At 44.5% G+C, this 11,322-nt stretch overlaps 1 protein-coding gene across 2 annotated transcripts in view; it reads left to right on the top strand.

Annotated features, from left to right (window-relative positions):
* Positions 1-11,322, top strand: part of TMEM132B (transmembrane protein 132B) — a 353,049-nt gene that overhangs the window by 196,476 nt on the left and 145,251 nt on the right. The window lies entirely within an intron of this gene.

Raw genomic sequence — 11,322 nt, 5'->3', positions numbered from 1 at the left:
ATAGCCATCACACTATAAAGCATAACCTAATCATCTGCTGTGCTGGAGTAAATTAAATGCCCGTGGGGAGGGAGGGAGGGAAGCAGGGAGAGAAAAAGAACACAGGCAGTGAAAAGTGATATGTGGAAGTCTACTCTGAAGGAGCTTGGTCATTCCAAGACGTTTTGCTGCCTGAGGTGAAGTTCTAGATCAGAGGTGGCCAACCTTTTTGGATCAGGCGTATTTGAGGTGTTGAGAAAGTGTTTCAGAAAATGGCTGCCATGTGGGCGTGGCATAATACAAAATGGCTACTGTGGGTTTTGGCATAAAGGCTGTCACATCTAGAAGAGCAGGAAAGGAGACAAGCCCCCAACCTCAGCCCCTTCCACCATCAATGAGAAAAATGTAAATTCAACCACTGTAAGCAGATGAAAACATTAACAGGATTTTAATCTCACTTGTAATGTAACAATTACTGTGGACAATATGTTGTTGTTTAGTTGTTCAGTCGTGTCCAACTCTTCGTAACCCCATGGATCAGGCACGCCAGGCACTCCTGTCTTCCACTGCCTCCCACAGTTTGGTCAGAGTCATGTTTGTAGCTTCGAGAACACTGTCCAACCATCTCGTCCTCTGTCGTCCCCTTCTCCTTGTGCCCTCCATCTTTCCCAACATCAGGGTCTTTTCCAGTGAGTCTTCTCTTCTCATGAGGTGGCCAAAGTATTGGAGCCTCAGCTTCAGGATCTGTCCTTCCAGTGAGCACTCAGGGCTGATTTCCTTCAGAATGGACAATATGGATAGATATAAAATATAGATTATGAAATAATGTGCAGTTGGAAATGTTGACAACAGGACCTATGGAGGGGATGGGGGGAAGTCCCGAGATTCAGAGTAACCTTTCTATATCGATGTGTATTTAGTCTGGGAGGGTGAAGAACTGCATGCTGTTAGATGCAAAGTCCAGGCCTGGCCTTTTCGAGGGTGTTTTTGACAGGGCCAAGGTGTGCCTAACATTTTCTTTCTTTCTCCTCTCTTCTCCTGCTTTTGTGCTTGGGTGCCTGTTTCCCCTGTTGTGATTTGCAGCTGTCTTGTTTTTTTATAGTACTTCTTTTAAATGCCTGCTGTTTAAATGCTGCTCTTCTGTTTTTATCACGTTCTGTCATTTGATTTGATTGTTGTCGTTTGACTTTAATGGATGCCGTGGAAGCTGCTCTGGTTTCCGTCCCAAGAAGAGTGGGATATTTGGGAAGGGCTGTAGCTCAGTAGCAGAGCAGCTGCTTGGCATGTAGAAGGTCCCAGAATCTCCAGGGAGGGCTGGGAACGTCTCCTGTCTGAAACCCTGGACAGCTGCCGCCAAACTGTATTGACCATACTGAGCTTTTTCAATGGTCTCACTTGAAGGGTATAAGATAACTCCCTATACAGTGGTACCTCGGGTTACATACACTTCAGGTTACATACGCTTCAGGTAACAGACTCCGCTAACCCAGAAATAGTGCTTCAGGTTAAGAACTTTGCTTTAGGATAAGAACAGAAATCGTGCTCTGGCGGCGCGGCGGCAGCAGGAGGCCCCATTAGCTAAAGTGGTGCTTCAGGTTAAGAACAGTTTCAGGTTAAGAATGGACCTCCAGAATGAATTAAGTACTTAACCTGAGGTACCACTGTACTTATTAAAAGTTGTTGAAACTGTTGCAAATTAACAGGCTGAAAGGAAAACACCACGCTGCTGCATGTAGGTCTCTAATTGCCACAAAAGCTTGAAGAATCTACATTTGCCTTTGTCGTGTAAGAACTTACGGACTTTGGCTACTGCAGGAAAGATCAACACAAATAAATTGTTTGCTTTTGTGTCATGTGGGATTTTACTTCTTATGCTTTAGACTTTGTTTTATTATGTATTTTGTGCCATTTTGTTATTCTTTGTTTTGTATATGGCATGATGTGGAATGTCTTTATTTATATTTATTTATATCCCACCTTTGCTCCAAGGAGCTCAAGGTGGTTGACATATTTTATCCTCACAGCAACCCTGTGAGGTAGGTTAGGCAAAGAGTGAATCACTGGCCCAAGGTCACCCAGTGAGTTTCATGGCTGAGTGGGAATTTGAACCCTGGTCTCCCGGGTCCTAGTCTGGCTCCCAAACCACTGCACTGGCTTCCCATGCCGTACCCTACTACTGCACCTTTGGATTGTGATATTACAATATTAAAAACATTAATTAAAAAAAAAATAAACAGTTAAAAATTTGAAGAGGTGTGAACAACTCACAAAAGGTGGTTTGTAGACATGACGGCAGCAGGGCTCTCATTGACGGTGCAAATATAAGAATAAACCTCTAGGGCACAGTGTAATTATTTACTTTGCTAAATAACACAGAGTGGCTATGGTTTAATTACTGTAGTTTAGCAATGAAATAGAATTGCTGCTACGATGTTAGCGTCAGCGCCTAGCTTTTAATGAGCCTTTGCAAACACTCAGTTTTACAATATTAGCTAATGCGCCTTTTGTTTTTAAAACATCTTTTTGGAATTTGCTGGGGCACCAAGGACGTCGAAGATGAAACAGCATGGCTGAAACAGTTGGGAAAGTCTACATGAAGCCTTCTCTCTCTCTCCAGCCTCTGCCTTTTTTCTCTAAAAGATGCAAATCAACAAGGCATTAAATAGTGAAAATGTACTAAAACAAGCCAGACAGGGCTGTTTCAGCTTGTCTGGTCTTGAAGGCTGATTCAGCCTATTTTCCCTACGTTGCGATCGTTTCTTAGCTGGTGGTGGCAACAGATGAACATACATAGGGCACAGAAAAAAGCAAAGTGGCAGAAAAGTGGTGGTGGTGGGGGGCTTTTGAGATATATATATATATATATATGAATATATATATATATATATATATATATATATATATGAATGAAATAGAGGCCATTACTAAGCAGGCTCTGGGAAGGACCCCCCAATAAGCCCTTTGGGGCCTGTTTGTGGAGAAAAATGGGGTTCTTAAATCTAAAGAGCTGCTTCAGCGCTTGCTGACTGCTATACTGGCATTAATTGCCAGGGAATAGAAAAATCTTGAGGGCCTATCTCTAGACAGATGGCAGCTTGCCGTGTTTGACAGCTTGTATTTGTGGAAGAGCTGACACATAGACTGAGGCCAGCACGTGGTCAAAGGAAGACGGACTCATTTGTTGGGACATGCTGTGGCTTTATTGATGACGCAAGTTGCAGAGAGAGTGGAAGACCTGTGGACACTGTGAACTTCACCCTCTCCTACCATTTGCAGAGCTCTTCTTTATACTTGCCTGGCTCACCTACAGGCCACATTCATGCCACACATTTAAAGCAGTATCATACCGCTTTAACCAGGCATGGATTCCCCCCAAAGAATTCTAGGAGCTGTAGTTTTTAAAGGATGCTGAGAGTTGATAAGCGACCCCTATTCCCCTCGCAGAGCTGCCGTTCTCCAGGATTGTTAAACCATTCTGTAGACTAAACAAAATTTAAACAAATCCTTCGAGACCAACTTAAGTTTGTTATTGGTATGAGCTTTTGTGTGCATGCACACTTCTTCAGATACACTGAAACAGAAGAAGTGTCCATGCACACGAAAGCTCATGTTGGATGTTGGATAAGATCAGCCTTTGGCCTGATTCAGAAGTGCTTTTCTTATTCAGATGGGTTGTATCTAACTAAGGCCTACCCAGAATAGATCCATTGAAATCAAGGGACCTAAGTTAGCCATGGTCATTGATGTCAGTGGGGTCTACTTTGACCAGCACTATATACAACCCAGTACAGTGGTACCTTTGGATGCGAACGGGATCTGTTCCAGAGCCCTCTTTGCATCCTGAAGCGAATGCAACCCGCTTCTGTGCGTCTGCGCGGGTCATGATTCGCCGCTTCTGTGCATGCGCGTGATGTCATTTTGAGCGTCTGTGCATGCATGAGTGGTGAAACCCGGAAGTAATGCGTTCATTGCTTCTGGGTCGCCGCGGAGCGTAACCTGAAAACTGTATATGTCTCTGAAGTGGCCAGGGTTGAGTAACTGCCTTTCCCATACAACAGCCATATGAGTTACCGCAGGGCTGTCTTAAGCATATGCAGCACCAAGGTGCAAAGATCCGCCTGCCCCCCCCCCCAGGTTGCCCAGTCCCAGGAGCCTAGGAGGGCAGAGCCAGTCGGCTGCCTCAGTCTCTCGCTGGCTCGGTCGCCCCCGAACTCGTGGATCAGAGCTGCCCGCAGCAGAAGAGCCCACCGTGGTGCTCTGACGGGCGGATGGGCTCTTCCCCGGACTCAACTCTCAGGCCCTGGACTCTTGGCCTGTCACCCCTGAGAGCCCGGTGCCCGGGTGCCCCACACTCCTAGCGCCTATGGGTAAGATGGCCCTGAGTTACCATATTTTTCTGGGTATAACATGCCCCCGTGTATAACACAACCCCTATTTTGGGGGATTCCAAATAAAGAAATCCCCTATATGCATTATCCGTGTATAAGACGACCCCCAATTTTAAACTTGAAAAAATAGGGGGGGGGGGGAAATATAGTCTTATACATGGAAAAATATGGTAAGTTAGGTTGTATAGTTCAGTAACAAAGGTTATGGGCAAAGTTGTGTGGTGTGTCTCTGTGTGTGCTGAATCTGGAACCAGGCCATACCCTACAATAGTTCTCTGATGAAAATAGGTACAATGCTGTTTTTCTGGGAAAAGAGGTGCTGGAACTCACCAGGAACACCTCCCTTGTTCAAGCAATGGCTCCCACCTGAGTGGTGCTGGAACTGAGTTCCGGTGAGTTGAGTAGAAGAGTGACTAGTGGGGTGCCACAGGGTTCTGTCTTGGGCCAGGTCTTATTCAACATCTTTATCAACGACTTGGATGATGGACTCAAGGGCATCCTGATCAAATTTGCAGATGACACCAAACTGGGAGGGGTGGCTAACACCCCAGAGGACAGGATCACACTTCAAAATGACCTTGACAGATTAGAGAACTGGGCCAAAACAAACAAGATGAATTTTAACAGGGAGAAATGTAAAGTATGAGAGGCACAAATACAAGATGGGTGACACCTGGCTTGAGAGCAGCACATGTGAAAAGGATCTAGGAGTCTTGGTTGACCACAAACTCGACATGATCCAACAGTGTGACGCGGCAGCTTAAAAAGCCAATGCAATTCTGGGCTGCATCAATAGGAGTATAGCATCTAGATCAAGGGAAGTAATAGTGCCACTGTATTCTGCTCTGGTCAGACCTCACCTGGAGTACTGTGTCCAGTTCTGGGCACCACAGTTCAAGAAGGACACTGACAAACTGGAACGTGTCCAGAGGAGGGCAACCAAAATGGTCAAAGGCCTGGAAACGATGCCTTATGAGGAACGGCTAAGGGAGCTGGGCATGTTTAGCCTGGAGAAGAGGAGGTTAAGGGGTGATATGATAGCCATGTTCAAATATATAAAAGGATGTCACCTAGAGGAGGGAGAAAGGTTGTTTTCTGCTGCTCGAGAGAAGCGGACACGGAGCAATGGATCCAAACTACAAGAAAGAAGATTCCACCTAAACATTAGGAAGAACTTCCTGACAGTAAGAGCTGTTCGACAGTGGAATTTGCTGCCAAGGAGTGTGGTGGAGTCTCCTTCTTTGGAGGTCTTTAAGCAGAGGCTTGACAACCATATGTCAGTAGTGCTCTGATGGTGTTTCCTGCTTGGCAGGGGGTTGGACTCGATGGCCCTTGTGGTCTCTTCCAAATCTATGATTCTGTGATTCTATGATTCTATGAGTTTTGGCTGAAAAAAAGCCCCGGAGATGTCCTATTCCATACCTTGCAATATTTCTCTGATGAAAATAAGGTAAAGGTAAAGGACCCCTGACAGTTAAGTCCAGTTGCGAACAACTTGGGTTGCGGTGCTCATCTTGCTTTACTGGCTGAGGGAGCTGACGTTTGTCTGCAGACAGTTTTTCCGGGTCATGTGGCTAGCATGACTAAGCTGCTTCTGGCGAAACCAGAGCAGCGCATGGAAATGCCGTTTACCTTCCCACCAGAGTGGTACCTATTTATCTACTTGCACTTTTTGGCGTGCTTTCGAACTGCTAGGTTGGCAGGAGCAGGGACCGAGCAATGGGAACTCACCCCGTTGTGGGGATTCGAACCGCTGACCTTCCGATTGGCAAGCCCAAGGCTCAGTGGTTTACACCACAGCGCCACCCACATCCCTTCTGATGAAAATAGGGACGCCCTAAGGGAAAGTGGGACATTCTGGAATTGAATCAGAAACCGGGATAGCTTCTGTAAATCCAGGAATGTCCCTGGAAAATATGGACACTTGGAGGGTGTGCCAGGCAGTTTTGGAATCCAGACAGTTCCGAAACCTGCTGCAATTTATTTTGAAGAGCCAGGTTTCTAGATCTCATGACGACAGGGAAAGGCCTGCATAGTGTATGTACAATTTATATTAAAATACATGTCCTTCCTTCCTTCCTTCTTTTCAAAACACAACTTTCAAAAATGGGTTCATATCCAAGACAGCACTCTCTTCACTAGAGGAGGCACATGGACAACAAATCCAAGAATTTGATGGAAATGAAATTATCTGTCTTGTTTTGTTTTCATGTTTCCCGATGGAAGCAGACGTCCCATTAGGTTTCCTACAGTCACTTTGTTGATAAATGACCTTATCAAAAGCCCTGTCATAGCAAAATAAATTAATTTAATTGCCATGGCTAAACAAAATGGCCTATTTTCCCCAGTTAGGAAAAAACCAAAGGCAATGCGATCTAATCACGTTGCCCTTATTTGTAGTTCTGATATGTAAATTAAATGCATTAAGTGAACAGCAAAATGATTCATAGCTTCCCTAGACAGAGTATAATAAATGTGCTCCCCCTCCCTTTGGTTTAGAAAAACTGATATAATTAGGAAGCAGATAATGTTTCCTTTCTTCTCTCTCTCCAAGCTCCCCTCCCCCCATTTCTGTGAAATGAACAAGCCACAGGAGGCCCCTTCTTCATAATAATTAAAGTTGCGGAATAAGCTTTTTATTATCATAAGTATCAGATTTGATAGATATAGTTTTAATTTAGAGTAAACATCTGCGTTACTTTATTGCGCTAGGAATGAGGGCTCTCTTAAGGGAATGAGTGTTCCTTGGTGCTTATGGGAACTTTCGAGGCTGAAATCCTCTTAACTGGGGAGAAATCCTATTGAACATGGTGACATGGGAGCTACTTCTGAGGAAGCCGCCACAGGATCAGACTGCAAGGAGGCAGGGATAATCAAATGTTTAATATTCAGCCAATGTTTGGAATCCTCAAAGTTTGCCTTGGTTTTTTGTGTTTTTTTAGGGCATTCTCTTGCAAAAGAGAAGAGGACTGTTGCACCCCCTCTATTGCATTTTGAGGGATGGGGTTGAATTTTTAGAGGGTGGGGCACAAAACTTGTCTGTGCCCCCTGACTCTCTGCTGCTGCTCACATTGGCCACATTCAGACCATGCATTTAAACCTGTTATCACACTGCTCTGAACTGTCCTGGCTTCCCTCAGAGAATCCTGGGAGTTGTAGTTTGGTAAGAGTGCTGAGAGTTGTTAGTAGACTCCTATTCCCTTCCAGGAGCTACACTTCCCAGCATGGTTTAACAACAACAACAACAACAACAACAACAACAATTTATTATTTATACCCCACTGGATGGCTCCCAACAGAATATTAAAAAGACAATAGAACATCAAGCTTTTAAAATTTCCCTAAAAAGGGCTCCATTCAGATGCCTTCTAAAAGTCAGTTAATTGTTTATCTCCTTGACATCTGATGGGAGGGCGTTCCACAGGACGGGCACCACTACCGAGAAGACCCTCTGCCTGGTTTCCTGTAACCTCACTTCTCGCAGCAAGGGAACCGCCAGAAGGCCTTCAGCGCTGGACTTCAGTGTCTGGGCTGAACGATGAGGGTGGAGACGCTCCTTCAAGTATACTGGGCTGAGGCTGCTTAGGGCTTTAAAGGTCAGCACCAACACTTTGAATTGTGCTCAGAAACACACTGGGAGCCAATCAAGCTGTCTTCACAGAGAATTCTGGGAATTGTAGCTCCTGGAGGGGAGTCCTGGAGGGGTCTCATAACAGCTCTTAGCACACCCAGGAACTTCAGGGTGGTTTACAGCAGAACTGCTTCGATTGGCTTCCTTCAAAGAATCCTGGGAGTTATAGTTTGTTAAGGGTGCTGGGAGTTGCTAGGAGACCCCTATTCCCTTCCCAGAGTTCCTTGAGATGAGGGTTTGATTGTTAAACTACTCTGAAAATTGTAGATCCTAGAATAGGGGTATCGTAACAATTCCCAGGGGATGTGGGTGGCGCTGTGGGTAAAAGCCTCAGCGCCTAGGGCTTGCCGATCGAAAGGTCGGCGGTTCGAATCCCCGCGGCGGGGTGCGCTCCCGTCGTTCGGTCCCAGCGCCTGCCAACCTAGCAGTTCAAAAGCACTCCCGGGTGCAAGTAGATAAATAGGGACCGCTTACTGGCGGGAAGGTAAACGGCGTTTCCGTGTGCGGCCCTGGCTCACCAGAGCAGCGATGTCACGCTGGCCACGTGACCCGGAAGTGTCTTCGGACAGTGCTGGCCCCTGGCCTCTTGAGTGAGATGGGCGCACAACCCTAGAGTCTGTCAAGACTGGCCAGTACAGGCAGGGGTACCTTTACCTTTACCTTTAACAATTCCCAGCACTCTTAATGTTCTACAGCCCCCAGGATTCTTTGGTTGCTTAAAGTGGTATCCAGGTGATTTAAACTTATGGTGGCCCACCTGATCTCAGGTGTGGCAGCAGCATGCACAAACTTAAAGGACTGCCTTTTCCAAGATGCTTAAAGCTTCCATCAGAGGTCCTTCTTTGTGTGCCCCACCTGAGGGAGCTTCAGTAAAGATTTTCAAGCAATAAGAAGTCACAGGAATCCTGTATATTGGATAAGGAATAAATGCATTGATGTAATGAAAAAAGAGGCCAATCAGACCAAAAACTGATAGAGGAGAGGACTTGCGTGAAGGAATACATCAAAAAACATTGTTGTGGTATTAATATATCAATATGCAATGAATGAAACTTAAAGAGTAAAAAATTAAGAAGAAATGGGTATAAGATGAGATAGTCAAAAATAATATTGATAACACAGCGAAAAGAAGAAAAGAAACAAAGGAAGTCACATATAGGTGGAGGGAAGTCAAAATTTATGTCGTTTGTATGTTTGTTTTCTTTTTTGTAAACTAAGTTGAGAGGTGTATGTATCTATGTATAATAAGTTTGTTTAGTGTTCTGGTTTGTGTTTGTAAGTATTGCATTTATCAATAAAAGTTAAAAAAAGAAAAAGAAAAAAATAGATGTTTTAATAGACTTTAAATATGTTTTAATGTATTTTTAATGTTTTGTTGGAAGCCGCCCAGAGTGGCTGGGGAAACGCAGCCAGATGGGCGGGGTATAAATAATAAATTATGAAATGATGACGACGATGATGATGCAGGGCACCAGCTGCAGATTTTTTTGTGTCCATGATATGGCCGTTTGCACCAGTACTTGAGTTCTTCAAACAAGGGCAAATGATGTTGCTGAATCTTAATAATAATAAATAATAAATTAAAAAGGAAAGAAATGAAAGAGAGGTAAGAACTCTAAAAACGAACAGTGGCATATATGTTGCTTTTTAAAACCCAGAATTCAACCCTTGCCATAAAGTTTTATGGAGCATTAAGTTCAAGTTAATGGTAGAGAAATAATGACAAGGCTGAAGGCATTGTTTGTGCCCTTTTGGAACATGATAAAATTTAACGCCGCTGTTACTCCCGCAGTCTGAATTCATTATTTATGAAGTCCAGGAAAATATGATGGACCGCTGCAGGATGCCTGGTCTTTTAAAAATCAAACTCTATCTGAAGTCTGTTAGCTCAATGTCATTTGAGGTGACATGTTTATGTCTGTCCACTTGCTTATGTGTTTGTGCACATGTCTGTGGGGGGAGTCAAGAGCATGAGCTGTGAGCCACAACATCCCTGACTCAAGCTGCATTTCAGCTACTACTGCTTGCTTGGTGGTGTGATAGGAATTTCATGGTATTAGATAGATGGTAATGTTCATAACTGCACATACACAGATCAACACAGGAAGACCAACCTGGAACCATTTTGATTCTTAAACTGACCAAATCCTTTCTCTGCAAGGTTAAACTGGAAAAGCCTCCCCATTGTCTCTTTCCTCACAAATCTTGTCTCCAGGATATGTCTGTTTGAATAAGGTGTGACCTTTTTTAATGTTTTTTTTAATGTTTTGGAAATAAGTATTTTAACACTACAAAAGAATGGCCAGGCACCCCAGGCAATCCAATCAAGTAACTTGCCAGACAGGAGATAAACTGTGACAAGGAGAAAAACAACATTTAAATTTCTGATGTAGGTGGGATGTATCTGAGGGGTGGTCTTAGGTTACACCCCTTCTGTGATGTATGCATAATGTTTCTGGGTGTGGCCCTGATCTAGAGAATGGGAATTTCAAAAGACTTTATAAGCCCTTGCACAGCAATTTTGGGGGTCCTCTTCCTCTCCTGCGTGTGAGGGGAGCACCCTGTTGCAACAGATCAATAAAGATCAAGCTTACTAGCTGCTTTGCTTCTCAATATTCTCTGGTTGGCCTCTGTTTTCTCCTACCAATAGGGAACCCACTTAAGGACTCTATACGGGCTCTTGGATACCCCATAAGGGAAAAGGGCATATTTTAATTTACAACAGTGGCCTCAAATTAGTTGTCGTTCTGTCATCCTCAGTCTTTCCAACTGCAAGATGGAAATAATCAGATCTCAACCTGCCCTGAGCCTCCTTCACTTTCCTTCTTTTTTTACTTGCATCCTGTCAGCTTCTTTCTCCTTCATCTCAGGGTTCTCACTGGAGGACTCAGCACAGAGAGCTCTGTGTTGGCTCCCCACTTGTGGAATGCTCTCCCCAGGGAGGCTTGCTTGGTGCCTTCATGGCATATCTTTAGATGCCAGATGAAAACATTCATCTAGGCCTTTGGCTAATTAAACAACTGATGGCTTTTCAAAGTGTGTATGAAGGGGTTATTGTTATTGTTTGTTACGGTGCTATGCAGTTTTGTATTTTTATATTGTAAACCGCCCTGTGATCCTCGGATGAAGGTAGTATCCTGGTATTGCTGGAAACTAAGGGAGGAGAGTCCTGCCAACCTAGCAGTTCGAAAGCATGTCAAAGTGCAAGTAGATAAATAGGTACCACTCCGGCAGGAAGGTAAACGGCATTTCCGTGTGCTGCTCTGGTTTCGCCAGAAGCGGCTTAGTCATGCTGGCCACATGACCCGGAAGCTGTATGCCGGC

Source organism: Podarcis tiliguerta (genome assembly GCF_965153285.1).
Source record: "Podarcis tiliguerta genome assembly, chromosome: 16".
In the NCBI taxonomy this organism is placed as follows: Eukaryota; Metazoa; Chordata; class Lepidosauria; order Squamata; family Lacertidae; genus Podarcis; species Podarcis tiliguerta.
The sequence above is the reverse complement of the archived record's forward strand: the minus strand, read 5'-3'. Positions and strand labels throughout refer to the sequence as shown.